The sequence below is a fragment of the Schistocerca gregaria genome, chromosome 5, assembly GCF_023897955.1.
Source record: "Schistocerca gregaria isolate iqSchGreg1 chromosome 5, iqSchGreg1.2, whole genome shotgun sequence".
Classification (NCBI taxonomy): Eukaryota; Metazoa; Arthropoda; class Insecta; order Orthoptera; family Acrididae; genus Schistocerca; species Schistocerca gregaria.
In genome coordinates, this window is record NC_064924.1 from 600,274,349 (window position 1) to 600,294,426 (window position 20,078).

Sequence of the window (20,078 nt, forward strand, 5' to 3'; positions counted from 1 at the left end):
TGCCACTGTGGAAAGACTTATATTGGTCAGACAATCCGGACCATTCAGGAGCAATGTGTTGAGCATCAGCGGCACGCAAGACTGCTTCAACCTGAGAAGTCTGCAGTGGCGGAACACTGTCTCACTGAGGGACACAGCATACTATATGACGAGACCCAAATGGTTGCCCCTGCATCTCGCTATTGGGACTGTATTTTAAAAGAATCCATAGAGATTCGGTTATCTGACTATCTTATTAATAGAGACAAGGGTTTTCTTTTAAGTAAGACTTGGGACCCAGTGTTATCTGACATTAAAAAACAACAGTCTGTGGTTGTATCGTCGGAATAAAAAATGTTTATTTATTTTTATTTTTAATTTTTGACAGTGATATCTCGATTTCGCCTCTTTCCATCACTGGCGGCGGGGTATGTCTACTGCGCTAGAGGGCGGTTACGGCACCTTCTCGCGCACGCGTTGTGGGTCTTCTGCGGCCTATATAGGGGCCGCCGCTTGCGCTGGGAAGTCAGTTCCGGCGAGATCGTGCACCAGCACTCTCACCTGAAGATGGCGGCCAGTTGGACCGCGGAAATATTGTGTCTTGAAGACGTTATGATCCGGCTGCATACCCGAGAAGAATATTATCAATTATTACGCTGGGAAAGCCTTCGTAGTCACAATGTGTTTTATACATTTGCATACTCCAAAATATCCATACCGACTGTGAATAAAATTAATTAAACCAAACTCCACTCTTTGTGGTACACACAATCTCCATCTTTAGTCTAACTTTCTTGACTCTCCAAAATCACACATTCTTTTGGATAGTCCAGTCAGACACAGTGTTGTCTGTTGTTCTTCCCTGGTTCAATGTTGTCCATTTATCACCAAAATGTGGATCATTAATTATGTCTCATTTAATAGATGAGGCTACGTTCTGTACTTCATTATTCATATAGCTTAATGTGAGAAAGTTTACATTAAAGGTAAGTTCTGTCCTTACCACGCCATTCATTCCTAATGGTAAACACGTTAATACATCAGGTACTATATTTTGTGAAACCCTTTATATATCTAATATCAATCAATCTGGTATTCTTGGATAAAAAAGTACCCATCATATAAGTCTACTATGCAGATCGATATATACAATAACCTTTGGTCCTCAGATTAAAGTTTAAAATTTCTTAATGCTCCATACAATAGCTGTTTTTGTATAATTCAACTCATGTGTACTTAAAGATTGACTTGCAAATGCTAGCATATTGTGCTCTCCCTAGCTCGTATCCCATTTACCCTGAAACAACTTACATGATATCCTGTACTCAGAAGCATCAGTACTTAAGTTAAAGAGTAGATCCATTTGTTGATGTTTTAAAATTGGTGTTTCTACCATTGCTACTTTTAATTTTATTAAAACCATCAGACTCTCTTTTGTTGCAACATCTAGCTGCAGTTCTTTGAGAATGAATCTTTGTGATGTGCAAACCCTCTTGTGGGCTCTTATGTGATTGCAATTGTTGGTTAGTAAATTCGTATGATGAAAAATACAGACCACAGATGCCACATAATCATTTAAATAAGTTTGCCTTGACACTGGGTCAATAGGCATCGTAAGGACTTTACTTAAAATGTGATGACACCTGGAGATCCAAAGATAGCTGTAGTAACAGTGAAGCAAATTCACCTTCAGCATCATCATTTCTGATGGGTCCATATCTTCCTGAAGCCTGTTTAATCAAAACAGGTGGTGGTAAAAACTCTTCCAGTAATAATTGCCACAGGATATATCATCACACATTGCAAGATAAGACAATCTCATACTTAAAAATTTGTAAAAAAAAAAAAAAATACTGTGATTCATGTACACATTTTACATACTGCATAATATCAGTTTTTAGAGTGATATACAGTCTGTTATCTGTTGGCACAACCTCAGGAATATTGCCATTGACCAGTTGGGTCCAAATATTAACCAACACAATCCTGAACTCTCTAAGTTCCTTTTTTTTAGATCCAAGTCTGTAGTTTGATTACGCTAGAGCAAGATGTGAATGAAATTGTCAGTTCTAGCCTGCTATCATTCGCTAATGCGCTATGGCACACTGTAAATTTCACAAATTAGACCTTTGTAAATGTCAGGCTGTCAAACTGACAAGACAGTATTTGTGAACCAAAACAAATAGAAAACACAAATTTAAAGAGGCTCACATTTCAATATTTCAGGCATGGTCTTCTCTTGCAGAACCAGAAATTCACTTGACAGTGACCTAGAAAGCTGAAACTAGCTGTGAAGAAATAAAATTAATAAAGCAAAAGTGGAAAATGCCACCTTCTTCTAGCATGAAAGTGTTTTCTGTTTATGATCCGCTAAAGAGGCCCATTTTCAAATGTAAATTGAACAACAGGTGCATGTAGGACAAGGCTCACTGATGTGGCCCAAACAATGTTAATACAAGCAGGTAAATGCCCCTTTCAAGTTCCTAGAATATTTAGCATAACTGGGCCTTAGGAAAAGATAAAATGCTTTCTAAGATTTACGTTTAGAGCATGAGTAAGATCTAAGGAATGAATTTCAGAAGGCGTGGTACCCAAGTGGCCATTCCCGCTTCGTGCATTGGGCAAGTCAGTTGTCTTAGTACCACATTCTACCATCATTTTGTAGTCAGTGCAGTGTGAGTCCTTGTGCATGTTGTATTGCTGTGTGTCGTCTAGTGTCTGCAAGGTTCACAGGAGAACTTCTGTGAAGTTTGGAATGTAGGAGACGAGGTACTGGCGGAATTAAAGCTGTGAAGGCGGGGCGTGAGTCATGCTTCGGTAGCTCAGTTGGCAGAGCACTTCCCCATGAAAGGCATAGGTCCCGAGTTCGAGTCTCAGTCTGGCATACAGTTTTAATCTGCCAGGAAGTTTCAACAATAAGCCATGTTTATGACACTGAAATTCTGCAATGTAGGGAAAAAGACTTTTAAATACCTGTCCACCAGTTTGACAACTATTAGATTATGAGGGATATATTCATAGGAGACATACAAGTAATTGTGTCACATTATCAACAATTACATTTTTTTCCTTTTGAATACACTGTGGGAGTGAACAGTGATTAATGTTGTTACAAATATTTACTATCAAAAACAGTCTTGATCACAATTTATTTATTCCGGTGACAGGTTTTGATCACTGCTGTGGTCATCTTCAGACCAGTGAGTAAGAATCTCCTTCTGGTGGTAAATCACTACTCCGGTCACCGGAATACATAAACTGTGATCAAGACTGTTTTTGATAGTAAAAAAAATGTTTAGTCAGTCTTCACAGGAGTCAGGGTTGAGACTGACTGGAATAATCGTTGTGGTAGCATGAGTCAATGACATGATGTGCCATTCATAGAATGACTGTCACCATGTTTACCAGTGTTGAAAACTGCATAAAATGCTGCTGATCAAATTTCAATAAACTGGAAAAAAGCAGTGCATCTGACTAATTCATTCCAGTTTAATTACGTCTGTGAAAATAAAATTCACATGACTTGCATATCTTACAATATTCATGTAATTAGGCAGCAGTATATGAAGGGTGAAGGGAAGGAAGGGAAGCATTAGTAATTTTGAGCCACTACCAAAAACAAATCTGCGATCAGTGTATTTTGTTCCTGAAATTTATTTTAAATTACTTTCATGCAAGATGAGATAGATGTATTATTAAAATATTATATTACATTATTCAAATGGCCACAAAAACTTTATTATAATTGGATTAATCTCAAACTTTCAAAAAATGTAGAAATAGATAAGAAATGTAAAAAATAAGAAAAGGACAGATGCACTGCACATTCAACAGGCTATATAAGAAAGCTACAGGTCTCTTATTGAATCTGGTTTTTATTCATTATAATTACAAAACAAACGTAAATACAAATATATAATTTTTCATTAACGTGACTTGTGATGTTGAACTTGTTTGGCTATGTCTGCATCGTTTGGGCTGCATGCAACCTTCATTGTGTCTTCTAAATGACTAGACAACCGATTACGATATTTATTTTTCAGGTACTTCAGCTTTGAAAATTAAGCTTCACAAAGGTAAGTTGAAGGAAATAGTGTTAAAATGAACTGTGCACAGTCTCATAAATTTTTATAATTGTTAGGCACACATTCCCAAAATTCAGTGTACTGTTGCGTTTCATGATGTTCTATAAACAGAGCTTTAAGCTGTGTGTCATATTGAAGTTTGATTATTTCATTTAGCAAATTAGTTTTAGGAAATCCAAATTGGCAGAATAATTTGGGATCATCATGTCCAACATGCCAAGGGTTCTCTACGAGAATGAGACAGCTTTGAATATTTCTAACATCTGCAAATCTGCTTTTATTTCTTCAAAATAGGCTTCCAAATATTCTTTCTTGTTTTAGTAAATAGTTTCAGCGATAGTTGAGCCCGATCGGAGATTAACAACAGTTGGAAAATTAGACAGATTTTTTACTTCTAGTTCACTTACATATAATTGCAGTTTGGCTTCAAATGCAAATATTTTGTTAGTCATTTGCCCAATTATCTTGTTTTGTTCCTTGTAATTCCAAGTTAAGTGTGTTGAATTTTTGTGTAATATTGGTCAACAAAGCTGTTAGTATTCACCATTCATCATCATCAAGTTCAGGATAATTTTTGCCACTTCATTGTAAGAATAAAATATTTTCAGATTTGAAATTGACAAATTGTTCCAGCACTTTTCCTTTGCTTAGCCATCTAATAGCAGTATGTATGAGAACATCACTGTAACAAGCTTGCAATTCCTGCAGAAGTTCTTTCAATTTTCAGTGATTAAGTTCACGGGCACGAATGAAATTTAGAACACTTATAACTGTTTGCATAACATTCTTCAATTTGGTATTTGAAATTTGACATGCCAAACTTTCTTGATGCAGTAAGCAGTGACTGCAGAGTAAATTTGGCAAATTCCATTCCTTCTTAATCAGTGATATCAAACCATTGTTGACGCCGTTTTTGACGGACAACCATATGTACATACTGATATTAATTTGCTCATAGATAAGTCACTTTTTTTGTACAAATTCTTTAATTGCATCCACAAAATCACATTCTTTTGTGGACCTTTCATGGTTATAATGGCTAAAAAATCTTCCTCTATTACCCCATCATTTGTGCAGTAACGCACAAATAATGAAAACAGCCATCGAAGTTAAATCTGTACTGGAATCACATGCAAAACTGAAGTATTTGAATAGTTTGACTTTATTAATTACTGTCTCAAACATATATTTTGAAATATCTTCTATACGACGTCGACAGATAGATTCTGAAAGTGTGAACTTATTTATTTCAGCTGATATTTGTTTACTCTTGGAGAAATTTTGAAACAAAGTTTTAGAAAGTCATCTTCACTAATTCAGCATCAAAGAAAGCTTTCACATTTTTGCCAGAATATTTCATACTTGGTATGATGCTCTTGTGACAGCCTCACTTTGCCCAACTGCTGCTAATGTAACGTTTTGTTGACGACGACTGGTAGATTTTAGATGAGCAATTTTTACCTTTCTTTCATTTGAAGTCAAAGGAAAATATACTGCAAAAGAATTGTGCTTACTTGTGTAGTGGCGAAATAAATTGTATCTCTTCAGTCCCACAATCATATCTTGGCATATTAACCAAGTAGCAGTACCTTCTTTGTGTCCACTTATAAAACAAAACTCTTCTTCCCATATTTCTTGGAAACTTCTTTTCTCTTCACATATTTTCCTCTTAGTCACTGTTCTTGAGGGTATGTCAGATATTATTTATTCCACTAATAATTATATCGCCAAATATGAGCACAAATACACTCAATACGCGACGAACACTAAGGGGCACTGAAACTTAGTTCACAGCTGACACAACAAAGCTAACAATTAGGCGGCTGCGGGACAAGCCTGCCACCGACAAAGGAGCAGCTGTGGGCATGCGGCGCATTTTATGCATGGCTCACGTTATTAGCTACCAGGCCGCTCACGTCTTTAGCGCTGCGGAACACTGGCAAGTGGTGTGTTAAATGAAAGTGATGGATGGTTTTCAGTTACCTAATTACTTTCCTGACTTTAATCACAATTATAAGCAGTTTCTGTAAACAAAACACCACTATGCCAGACAAGTAGATAACTAATGCTACCCGTGCGAAGCCGAGGACAGTTGTGGGCCACACGAAAACATGATCTGGGCTGCAGTTCGACGACCACTGCTCTATCTGGTTAAGGGAATTTCAAAATAGACTTCTTTTCTTCTCCGGAAATGATTCAATTCTCTCAGGATACTTTTGTTCAACTCTGTTATATTTTCATCTCCACAATAAAACAACTTCACAAATTTCACACGTGTTCAACTCTTGCGAGTCAACCCCATCTTGGACCATTAGAAACTAACAGATACAATTATAATGTGTTTGTTTTAATAACCACTATAGAACCAGTTCTTGCTTCTATTAAGTCCAACACCCAAAAGTCAAATGCCAAAGTCTTTAGTTCAATACACAATTCATTTGTTCACAATAATACAGTCGTTACACCATCAAAAAATAGTGCGTGCTAGCTTGTTGTACTGGATATACAGCTTCTCAGGCGCCGATTGACCATCACTATTGCCATATTCTCCTGATATTCACCCATCCTGCACACACAGAAACTGGCAGTTAGGTAGACACATCTCCAATCTCTCACCCTCATACTTAAAATATTGGGTGTTCGAGACGGTGGAAAGGTGAGTGTCTCTAGAAATTACATCGAAGTTCTCGAGGCACTACACAGTTCCCTATAAGAAACAGTTTTCTATACCAGATGGAAGATTTTTGAAGAAGTATGGAACACCTACATCATCATCATAGTTACACAAAATGCATTTGTCTACCTTTTTCTGGAGATACTTTACAAACTCAATGGAGTTGAAATCGAGTGCAATTTTAACAGTTGCAAGAAACAGTTTCCCAAACCTGATAGCAGATTTTTGAGAGATGGAACACCTACGACATCATCACAGCTTACAAAAAATGTGTTTGCCTACCTTTTTTCAGGAGATACATTACAACCTCAATGGAGTAGAAATTGAGTGCACCAGGAATGTTTTTATCACTTGGATTCTTAAAATATACTTCTCTTCATCAAAGCCTGACTTGAATGGGCTGCTGATTGCAGGATGATTCATAGATGGATTGATCAACAACTGCTTTAGTGCATCCATCCCACTCAAAATGCTTATGGGCTTCTTGGAGGATATGAAGAAAGTTCTGATGCATGAGAAGCAGGAGTGCATTCAAGTATGATCTTTTCCCAAATTGTTCAGAACAATAAAATGTGCCAAGACTCAGATGACTGTAGTGGGGGTTGGCTTAATTCCATCATACCAAAAGCTTGATTGAAACAGAAAAGTGCCGACATCAGCCTGAAACTTTGATTACAGAGACAGCATCATGTATATTAAAGGCCCTTAGAAGGTGGCCTGGATGTGTGAAATTTTCAAGAATGTTGCTGCCTGGAATTTTTCAACTCTTCATCAATTCGACATCTCTAGCTAGTGTATGGTGGTGGAAATGAAGAAAAACACAGTTTTATAGATGCTTCAGTTAATGTGCAAATATTATTACAATGGTTGAGCAATAAATAAGAGCAAGACCCTTTTTTAAAAGGTCTTGTATTTATTTAGACACTCACAACCTTATTTTTTTCTACAATTTTGTTTGTCAGGTAAGTTTTTCTTAAAAACACATTATGTATATGTTCTTATTTGAATACTGAAGAAATGATTTTAGAGGTCTCTGCAATATGTCATTCAAAATGTAGGGGATCAGCAGCTGCTTGCAGCCAACATACTCCATTTCGAGCATCTCTGCATGCAGTGTAATAACAGATACCAGTCGTTTAATATGCAAACTACTACTACTTCTTTCGAAAAATGAACCCGCTTTATCTCTGTGGCTAGTAAGTAATGACAGTAGGAGTAGTACCAAGCAATAGAAGCGAGTACCAACACACTGGGACCTATCACAAATTGTTATGGGTAAGCAGTATTACTAAAAATACCCCATGAGAAAAAGAGTAGTATGGGCCACGATCTCCATGTCCTGCCCCATCTCGTGATTTACAAATGACATCACTGTGATTCTATGTCGAGCCTACCAATAATGGCAGCAGGAGCAGCTGCAGCAGCAGCACCCCTGTCTATGCTGTTAAGGTGCAATTCCACCAAGGCAACATATGGCCAACATGTGGCATGTGGTTATGACGCATGCTACAAAGCTCAATTCGACCAAGAAGACACATGGCGACACGCCACTTGCGGCATTGTCGTATGTAACACCAGGCAGCTTGTTGCATCACCTATCAACAAGAAACGACGTGTTGCCCCCTATCGCCAGCTATCCGACAGTCTGTAGATCCGTTCGGCTTGTTGCTTGTGACATAGTTTATTGAAGATTATCACAATGTGTGTGAGTTGTGAGTCATCTGAAGTAGCAATTACAAAAACAATAAACTAAGATATGATAAACTGGAGCATATCGCCAAAAAATATGACTGTAGTGTTGTGGAAGCAAAGAGGAAAATAAAAAATTTATGAACATCATTCCATCGTGAATGTAAAAAACTGAAAATCACAAAGATAAGTGGTTCATCACCTAAAAAAAGGTGGAAAATGGTTTCCATATGGGCTTTTTGAGTTTCCTTCAAAATGTTGACGAACCAAGGAGAACCATTTCAACCACAAGCAAAGGGGATGACTGAGGTAAGTTCATAATAGTGAACGTACGATGATTCAATCATAGTCTGTGTGTTTGTAGCTCTCCCTGTGCCTGCAGATTTAATACTGACATAAATACTTGACGTCTTGTAAGACAATGTTTTCGTTTGTGATTCTCAAGCATATTCCACTACTGGTATGTAATCATCAATGATTTTATTTATTGTAAGGTTTCATTCGACAATCTACTACTACTTCTCTCTTATGATATTGTATGTTATATTACAGGATACAACATGTCAACTTTGCTGTAGTTACAAAATTATAGTTCATGTCTTTGTGTTAATAGCATGCTCCCCAGGTTTTATTTAGCTGATTCCTTTAGTCATCTCGAGCCACAAAATCAATATTCTCCCAAGTGCAGTGAAGTGTGTACTACATTTTGTTAATTGTGATTACATTATTCAGAATAAAGTAAGTTCATTAGCCAACAAAACGGCACACATTGGCAGAAACAGTAGGCAATAAACAGCAAAAAGAGGAAAAATTAATCATTTTACTTTAAACATAGTATTAGGTTCATATTACCAACATTCAAAGAGGTACAATACTTTTGAAAATCACCAAATTTAATGTACTTTTTATTAGAGCCTGCTAAGTCAGTCTCTGGGAACCACAAAAAGGGCGTCTTTTCTTCACAGATTACACACACAAAAATGTGTGTAGTTCAGTTCAAAGTTTCCATTTCCTTGCATTATAACAATTGGTATTTCCTCTTGGTTTGCATATGTCAGGAGTGATCTTGCCAAGGGACACGTCCTTCATTTGACGCAAAGTACATCATAAACTGATCCAGTACTTCTCTTGCTTTTAATGCTGATCTCCAGGGTTTGGCTGCAAAATTCTCCATGCCACAGTCATTCTGAATTACGGACCTCCATGATCCACAAACAACATTTCCGTCATTTGGGGTCAATGTCAAATGTTCCTTGTGGCGAATACAGTGGTTCTGAAGTGGAGATTTTTATCAAGAAGTTGTGAAGGTAAACTCATGTTGTTGTAACAATTTCTGCATTTTCCACAGACAGCAATTGTGGTTTTCTAAGTACACAAAACACTAATGCCAACAACCCAAAACTGTTCTCCACTACTCTGCGAGCGCGTGAGTGTCTGTAGTTGTACTGTCTTCTGCAAGAACCTCTTTTGTGGTGGCCTGAAAAGGTTTTCATAGTGTGTTCCTGTAGTGGAAATGCATCATCAGGCACTAATACATATGGTACCACTATATTGTTTTCAGAAAGAGGTTCCGGTGGCGGTAGGAGCATCTCATTTTTCGCCATTCTTTTGTAGAACAAAGTTTCTCAAAATACTCCCCCGTCTGAAATACGCCCTTGATGCCCTATATTAGTGTACAAAAAAGAATAGTGAACATCAACAATGGCCATCAGAACAATACTAAACGTCCCTTTAGAATTGAAAAACATGCTTCTACTCTTCTTTGGGTTTTGAATCACTACGTGTTTTTCATCACAAGCCCTGATACAGTGTGGGTAATTCCAGGACAATTCCATTTTTGCCATCACAGTCGCTCATGTCATATTCTGTGTCATGGATTTCGGAGGTTATCAGTCTGCATGATCATAAATACCATTACAGTATTAGTAATACTGTGAGAAGTGCATAGCTCCACACACATACTAAGTGGTGTGTGCTTTGTGTTTTCCAGTTTCAGTGTATTACTAGTCAGTCTGCAGATTGATGAGCACAATAACAACAACAATATTATTACTATTATTATTATTGTTGTTGTTGTTGTTGTTGTTGTAGTAATTATGTTTTAAGTATGCCAGCTGCAGTGGCTGTGGGGCTTGCGGTGCTCAGTCAAAAGCCACGCAGCCGCTTCGGTCACAAGTTCGAATCCTGCCTTGGTTCTAGGTCTTGACGAGGATGACTTAAGCAGTTTAGTTGCATAGTACTTAGAGCCATTTGAACCATTTTTGTTTTAAGAAATAGTGACAGCAACAGGCAAAGAAGAAATTAATTTACTTTTTTATCTATTTGGTTTTACAGAGTGAAGATGCTATGTCAAGTGCTCCCAATACTCTGAGCACAATAAGTAATGATGACACAGTAGCTCTATCATATGCATCTTCTAGTCATGAAGCTGAGAAAGAAGGGCTGAGATGTGGAGGTAAATTGTTTCTTTCCCCCCCAGAAGAGAGTAAGGAGGAATTTGAGTTCTAAATCTCCATCAGAACGCGAGGAAGAAGCATGTGCTATCTTAAAAACAGCAGCTGCAAGAGAGGAGTTTTCAACCTACATGAGCATGTTGCAAACAAGGTATGGCGTTTTCGCGTAGGGCACAAATGCTAATGAAACAGCACATATATAATGTGTTATTCCATGCTGCTATGGGTAGATATGATGAAGAAAATCCTCCCAATAGCTCTGCAGTAGTATTCATTCATGGTAATGTATTGGAAGTACACAGTCCTTCATTGATTCACTCTGAAACCTCTGCTACCATGACAGAACAACATCAAGAGGATTCTGATGTACGAACACAGACTGACCTTTTTTGATTTGACCTAGCAGCATCATGAACTCAAATGAAAATATACTACAATGTAATTTGAATAAAATTTTGAAAATATAAACGTACAGTATGACATTTCAAAATGAATATTTTATTTCTTCAAGGTGTTTCCATATCCGAAGTGTACTACACACAAGCATAAGTTTGTTATGACACTATTTTCTTGCTTACCTGTACAAAATCATATAGAACATGTATTATAGCTGTGCATATTTGTGGACTAATTCTTGAAATACATGGTTCTGAAATCCAGAACATGTACATCAGTGAAGGATAGCTATCACCTATAGCTAAATATCTCAAAGTCACTAATAGTCTGACAACTATTGCCTCACGAAAGTTGGTGTTTGATTTTCTTATAAGTGGTGTGATTTTATGCAGCAGGTACTAAAATCTTCTAAACTCATTCGAGTAAAATTTATAAACAAAGTTTCATCGTCACTTGTTAGTTTCCTGAATAATTCATTGCAGATTCTTGACCATCCACAAACAATTCTCTTCTCCACCATCTTGGCTTTCTTCTTTTTCTTCTGCTACTCAAGGTTACAGCCAAGAACACAGAATCTGATACCATTTGCAGAGACATGATGCACTCTTCTGATGTTGCATCAGTGGAATTGACTGAGGCGCATGCTACAAACACAGGCAACATGCAGCATACAACACCCTGCAACACATTTTCTGGGCAACAGCAACTTTGTAGCATGGTTCAATGCTGCACACTAAAAATTGGTAACAGTGGGTGACACGTCGCATTTGACTAAGTATGTCCTAACAGCCTTGCTGTGCTGGTACTACGAACGGCTGAAAGCAAGGGGAAACTACGGCCGTAATTTTTCCCTAGGGCATGCAGCTTTACTGTATGGATAAATGATGATGCCGTCCTCTTGGGTAAAATATTCTGGACGTAAAATAGTCCCCCATTCGGATCTCCGGGCAGGGACTACTCAAGAGGGCATCATTATCAGGAAAAAGAAAACTGGCGTTCTACGGATAAGAGTGTGGAATGTCAGATTCCTTAACCAGGCAGGTAGGAAAATTTAAAAAGGGAAATGGATAGGTTAAAGTTAGGTATAGTGGGAATTAGTGAAGTTTGGTGGCAGCAGGAACAAGACTTCTGGTCAGGTGAATACAGGGTTATAAACACAAAATCAAATAGGGGTAATGCAGGAGTAGGTTTAATAATGAATAAAAAAAATAGGAGTGCAGGTAAGCTACTACAAACAGCATAGTGAACGCATTATTGTGGCCAAGATACACACGAAGCCCACTCCTACTACAGTAGTACAAGTTTATATGCCAACTAGCTCTGCAGAGGACGAAGAAATTGAAGAAATGTATGGTGAAATAAAAGAAGTTATTCAGATAGTGAAGGGTGACGAAAATTTAATAGTCATGGGTGAGTGGAATTCGGTAGTAGGAAAAGGGAGAGAAGGAAACCTAGTAGGTGAATATGGACTGGGGCTAAGAAATGAAAGAGGAAGCCGCCTGGTAGAGTTTTTCACAAAGCATAACTTAATCATAGCTAACACTTGGTTCAAGAATCATGAAAAAAGGTTGTATACATGGAAGAATCCTGGAGATACTAGAATGTATCAGATAGATTACATAATGGTAAGACAGAGATTTAGGAACCAGGTTTTAAATTGTAAGACATTTCCAGGGGTAGATGTGGACTCTGACCACAATCTTTGATTATGACCTGCAGATTAAAACTGAAGAAACTGCAAAAAGGTGAGAATTTAAGGAGATGGGACCTGGATAAACTGAAAGAACAAGAGGTTGTACAGAGTTTCAGGGATAGCATAAGGGAAAAATTGACAGGAATGGGGGAAAGAAGTACAGCAGAAGAAGAATGGGTAGCTCTGAGGGATCAAGTAGTGAAGGCAGCAGAGGATCAAGTACGTAAAAAGACGAGGGCTAGTAGAAATCCTTGGGTAACAGAAGAAATATTGAACATAATTGATGAAAAGAGAAAATATAGAAATGCAATAAATGAAGCAAGCAAAAAGGAATACAAACGTCTCAAAAATGAGTGACAGGAAGTGCAAAATGGCTAAGCAGGGATGGCTAGAGGACAAATGTAAGGATGTAGAGGCTTATCTCACTAGAAGATAGATACAACCTACAGGAAAATTAAAGAGACCTTTGGAGAAAAGAGAACCACTTGTATGAATATCAAGAGCTCACATGGAAACCCAGTTCTAAGCAAAGAGGGGAAAGCAGAAAGGTGGAAGGAGTATATAGAGGGTCTATACAAGGGCGATTTACTTGAGGGCTATACTATGGAAATGGAAGAGGATGTAGATGAAGATGATATGGGAGATATGACACAGCGTTTGAGTTTGACAGAGCACTGAAAGACCTAAGTCAAACCAAGGCCCCGGGAGCAGACAACTTTCCATTAGAACTACTGACAGCCTTGGGAGAGCCAGTCCTGACAAAACTCTACCATCTGGTGAACAAAATGTATGAGACAGGCAAAATATCCTCAGACTTCAAGAAGAATATAATAATTCCAATCCCAAAGAAAGTAGGTGTTGACAGATGTGAAAATTACCGAACTATCAGTTTAATAAGTCACAGCTGCAAAATACTAACGCGAATTCTTTACAGATGAATGGAAAAACTAGTAGAAGCCGACCTCGGGGAAGATCAGTTTGGGTTCTGTAGAAATTTTGGGACATGTGAGGCAATACTGACCCTACAACTTATCTTAGAAGAAAGATTAAGGAAAGGCAAACCTACGTTTCTAGCATTTGTAAACTTAGAGGAAGCTTTTGACAATGTTGACTGGAACACTCTCTTTCAAATTCTGAAGGTGGCAGGGGTAAAATACAGGGAGCGAAAGGCTATTTACAATTTATGCAGAAACCAGATGGCAGTTACAAGAATCGAGGGGTGTGAAAGGGAAGCAGTGGTTGGGAAGGGAGTGAGACAGGGTTGTAGTCTCTCCCCGATGTTATTCATCTACATCTACATCTACATCTACATCCGTACTCCGCAAGCCATCTGACGGTGTGTGGCGGAGGGTACCCTGAGTACCTCTATCGGTTCTCCCTTCTATTCCAGTCTCGTATTGTACGTGGAAAGAAGGATTGTCGGTATGCTTCTGTGTGGGCTCTAATCTCTCTGATTTTATCCTCATGGTCTCTTCGCGAGATATACGTAGGAGGGAGCAATATACTGCTTGACTCTTCGGTGAAGGTATGTTCTCGAAACTTCAACAAAATCCCGTACCGAGCTACTGAGCGTCTCTCCTGCAGAGTCTTCCACTGGAGTTTATCTATCATCTCCGTAACGCTTTCGCAATTACTAAATGATCCTGTAATGAAGCGCGCTGCTCTCCGTTGGATCTTCTCTATCTCTTCTATCAACCCTACCTGGTGCGGATCCCACACTGCTGAGCAGTATTCAAGCATTGGGCGAACAAGCGTGCTGTAACCTACTTCCTTTGTTGTCGGATTGCATTTCCTTAGGATTCTTCCAATGAATCTCAGTCTGGCATCTGCTTTACCGACGATCAACTTTATATGATCATTCCATTTTAAATCACTCCTAATGCGTACTCCCAGATAATTTATGGAATTAACTGCTTCCAGTTGCTGACCTGCTATTTTGTAGCTAAATGATAAGGGACCTATCTTTCTATGTATTCGCATCACATTACACTTCGCTACATTGAGATTCAATTGCCATTCCGTGCACCATGCGTCAATTCGCTGCAGATCCTCCTGCATTTCAGTACAATTTTCCATTGTTGCAACCTCTCGATACACCTTCGATACACCACAGCATCATCTGCAAAAAGCCTCAGTGAACTTCCGATGTCATCCACCAGGTCATTTATGTATATTGTGAATAGCAACGGTCCTATGACACTCCCCTGCGGCACACCTGAAATCACTCTTACTTCGGAAGACTTCTCTCCATTGAGAATGACGTGCTGCGTTCTGTTATCTAGGAACTCCTCAATCCAATCACACAATTGATCTGATAGTCCGTATGCTCTTACTTTGTTCATTAAACGACTATGGGGAACTGTGTCAAACGCCTTGCGGAAGTCAAGAAACACGGCATCTACCTGTGAACTCGTGTCTAAGGCCCTCTGAGTCTCGAGGACGAATAGCGCGAGCTGGGTTTCACACGATCGTCTTTTTCGAAACCCATGCTGATTCCTACAGAGTAGATTTCTAGTCTCCAGAAAAGACATTATACTCGAACATAATACGTGTTCCAAAATTCTACAACTGATCGACGTTAGAGATATAGGTCTATAGTTCTGCACATCTGTTCGACGTCCCTTCTTGAGAACGGGGATGACCTGTGCCCTTTTCCAATCCTTTGGAACGCTTCGCTCTTCTAGAGACCTACGGTACACCGCTGCAAGAAGGGGGGCAAGTTCCTTCGCATACTCTGTGTAAAATCGAACTGGTATCCCATCAGGACCAGCGGCCTTTCCTCTTTTGAGCGATTTTAATTGTTTCTCTATCCCTCTGTCGTCTACTTCGATATCTACCATTTTGTCAACTGTGCGACAATCTAGAGAAGGAAGCACAGTGCAGTCTTCCTCTGTGAAACAGCTTTGGAAGAAGACATTTAGTAATTCGGCCTTTAGTCTGTCATCCTCTGTTTCAGTACCATTTTGGTCACAGAGTGTCTGGACATTTTGTTTTGATCCACCTACCGCTTTGACATAGGACCAAAATTTCTTAGGATTTTCTGCCAAGTCAGTACATAGAACGTTACTTTCGAATTCATTGAAAGCCTCTCGCATAGCCCTCCTCACACTACATTTCGCTTCGCGTAATTTTTGTTTGTCTGCAAGGCTTTGGCTATGTTTATGTTTGCTGTGAAGTTCCCTTTGCTTCCGCAGCAGTTTTCTAACTCGGTTGTTGTACCACGGTGGCTCTTTTCCATCTCTTACGATCTTGCTTGGCACATACTCATCTAACGCATATTGTACCATGGTTTTGAACTTTGTCCACTGATCCTCAACACTATCTGCACTTGAGACAAAACTTTTGTGTTGAGCCGTCAGGTACTCTGTAATCTGCTTTTTGTCACTTTTGCTAAACAGAAAAATCTTCCTACCTCTTTTAATATTTCTATTTACGGCTGAAATCATCGACGCAGTAACCGCTTTATGATCGCTGATTCCCTGTTCTGCATTAACTGATTCAAATAGTTCGGGTCTGTTTGTCACCAGAAGGTCTAATATATTATCGCCACGAGTCGGTTTTCTGTTTAACTGCTCAAGGTAGTTTTCAGATAAAGCACTTAAAAATATTTCACTGGATTCTTTGTCCCTGCCACCCGTTATGAACGTTTGAGTCTCCCAGTCTATATCCGGCAAATTAAAATCTCCACCCAGAACTATAACATGGTGGGGAAATCTACTCGAAATATTTTCCAAATTATTATTCAATTGGGGAGAAGAGGAGTATGTGGCACAATTTGACAAAAAGAAGGGGCCGGTTAGTAAGACATGTTCTGAGGCATCAAGGGATGACAAATTTAGCATTGGAGGGCAGCGTGGAGGGTAAAAATCATAGAGGGAGACCAAGAGATGAATACGCTAAGCAGATTCAGAATGATGTCGATTGCAGTAAGTACTGGGAGATGAAGAAGCTTGCACAGGATAGGGTAGCCTGGAAAGCTGCATCAAACCAGTCTCAGGATTGAAGACCACAACAAGAACAATGTCCTGCAGCCACATTAGACTACTGACATTTGGGGTCAGCATCGAACCAGCTTGAATTGATAATTCGAATGTGTGTTAGCAAGATTGTGCCACTTTCCTCAATGCTTATCAAGCATATTTGGAAAGGGAGTTCCTCAGATACATCAACAATCCCCAATATCCTACCATTAAGTGCAAAGAAGTTCTATATACTGCCAACTGGAGCATCCTCTGAAAGAAAAAGAGTATGGTGGTGTTAAAGAGAGGAGCATCATCTACATTTGGGGACTATTGACGTGATATTGTGGAATCAGTTGGCTGCAGAGTGGTTTGGAACTTTTACTGAAAGCATCATACTGAGCTATTTTTCTAAGATGCAGGAAGGGGCGCTGGCAAGGCGCTCAACTGTGTGCTCCTCCTCGAATTTTACTCACATGGTTTTGGTCCATTTATTGGGAGGGTCCTGTTACATCCCTCTTCTGGAAGATATTGCTGCTGAACACGCATGCTTCAGTTTCCATAATCGTAATGGTGGGGTGTATATTGCTTTGCATGGTCGGTTCTGGTTAGTGACAGAAATAATTCTGAAAATGCAGGTTGTACAGATAGATGTAAATCATTTGATATCTGCAGTCATTTTAATTTCCAAGGCATCTCATTCCACTAAAACTCCAGGACATTCTAAAATTTGGGAGACAGAACCCTGATTATTCGATTCATGTGCACACACTGGGAGCTGATAAAACCAGAAGAAGATGAAGATGACCATGAGCTCATTGTGCAGAACAACAAAGTAGTCAAGCATAAAGTAGTTGGATCCCTTCCCTTTTCAAAATTAGCCAGTAAATGTCCCAAACATTGAGACCTGTTGCTAATCTCTGAGGGTGATGAGCAGTGCTACACAGGGATCAAAAACATGTCTCGCCTAGTTTCCCCTCAAATGTATAAAAACAGACATACGTAACAGTTTTGCCATAGATGTCTCGCTTCATTTACCAAGAGTGATTATCTTGAAAGGCATCTCACTGACTGCTTGAGCCAGGAACCAGTATGGAAATGTCTACCAAAGATAAAAACTTCTTAAAGTGTTAGAACACTCACCACCAGAAGCACTGTCCCTATGTTCTTTGTGCTGATTTTGAATGCCTCCTTGCTGCTTTCCATACTAACTATACAGAACAACACATACCATGTGTAGCTACATTCCAAGTTGTGTGCACCTACAATTCAAATCTCACTTATTTCAGATCATATGTAGGTAATACTCTTAGAATATGGCTGTTCACTGAGCTTCAAAAAATTTGCATGGGAGGTTGATCACTATTATTGCAACAACATTCCCATGGCTCTGAGGAATTGTTCAAGAAAGACACTGACTGCCAGATCTCTAGGCTACCACTGGATAAAGATGCAGAAACTCCTAATAGAGAACACTGCCATCCAACATGATAGCCCATAGTGCAGCTCACAATGCATGCAACTCTAAGTACCAGTCACCATGACACACAACCATTTTCTTTCATAATTTGATTGAGTATGACGCTCAGTTTCTTGTAAAGCACTTGGGTGATTTTGGGTTGATAGGTGATAAAAATCAGTGTCACCACTGACACAATTGAGAAGCACATCTCATTTTAAAAGGGAATCACACCAAGAATAATGCTCCATTTCCTGGATTTTCTTTGTTTCATGTCAGCATCCATTCAGGAAGTTGCTGAAATGAAGTGTCAAGATGATATCCTTATCACCAGAGACACATATTCCGATAATGCAAAGTTACAGCCACTGATGAAGAAGGGGGTCTTTCCACACAAATACCTGAATTTGGGGGAGAGATTCAATGAAATTACATTGCCCGACATAGCTGCATTCTCTAATAGGCTCACAGCCAATGTGATAACAAATGCAGAATATGAGCAAATTGTGAATGTTTGGCTGAGTTCAAAATCCCTAGTTTGAGGGAGTATGCAAGATTATATATGAACACCGATGTATAACTGCTTGCAAACATTTTAAAGAAGTTCTGGAAAGTATGCATGAAAATGTACTCTCTGGATGCAACCTTTTATCAGACCATGCTGGTGCTTTTTTGGGACACAGTGTTATGATATAGGTGTGTCAGCATTTTTTTGACCACTGGTTTTTTGAATGCAGGATTTGTGGTGGACTTTTTCAGTGCATGCACAGGTATGGTGAGATGACTAACCAGTCAATAAGTAAGGAAGAGTACAGGCCATCTAATGATGATTTGAATTATGTCCTCTACTTGGAGATAAGTAACTTATAAGGGCATACCATGCAACAATCCCTGCTGAGTGGAGGATTCCAATGGATATCTGATGATGATGAAATCATAAGATTAGAAGAAAAGGCTTACTGACTCTGACATAGGATATGTCGTGGAGGCAGACCTCATATATCCCAGCGATTTGCACGATGTGCACAGTGATTTGCCAATATATCAAGAGCACCTAACCCTGTGTAACGGTTCCATTCCCAGGCTGATGACTACTCTGGCTAACAAGCAGAGATACATAATTCACTATCACAACCTTCAGCAGTGTCTCAGATTGGGACTGAAACTGGTTAGAACCATCCACACCATCTCCAACCAGATTCTCAGATTAAGGGAGTTTATTGGTTGAAATATTGGAAAGAGGGCTCTTGCAACTTGTGATTTTGAGAAAAGATTTTTTAATGGACAATGCAATTTTTGGGAAAACTATGAAAAATATAAGAGCTTGATGTCAATTTACTTTACAGTTGGATGGGCATTATGGCACACAAGATAATATATCCAGGCCAAATTTTATGTGGGGCCACAATATTCAGAAACAGATTAGTCACTCTGAAAATGACTAAGGTTTCAGTACAGTTTGCAAAGCCCGTCTATGCCGGTATGTGCGTGCTGGAACTCTCAAAACTGCACATGTACTGCTTTCATTAAAAGTTCATGAAGCAGCACTTTCCCAATCCAGAGTTACTTTATATGGATACAGATAGTTTCATCAAGTGGGTGCATGGCTGCAATCCATATGAAGTAATTAGGTGCCATCCCAAGGAAGTAAACACATCTGTGGATATGCAACCAATCATCCTTACTGTATA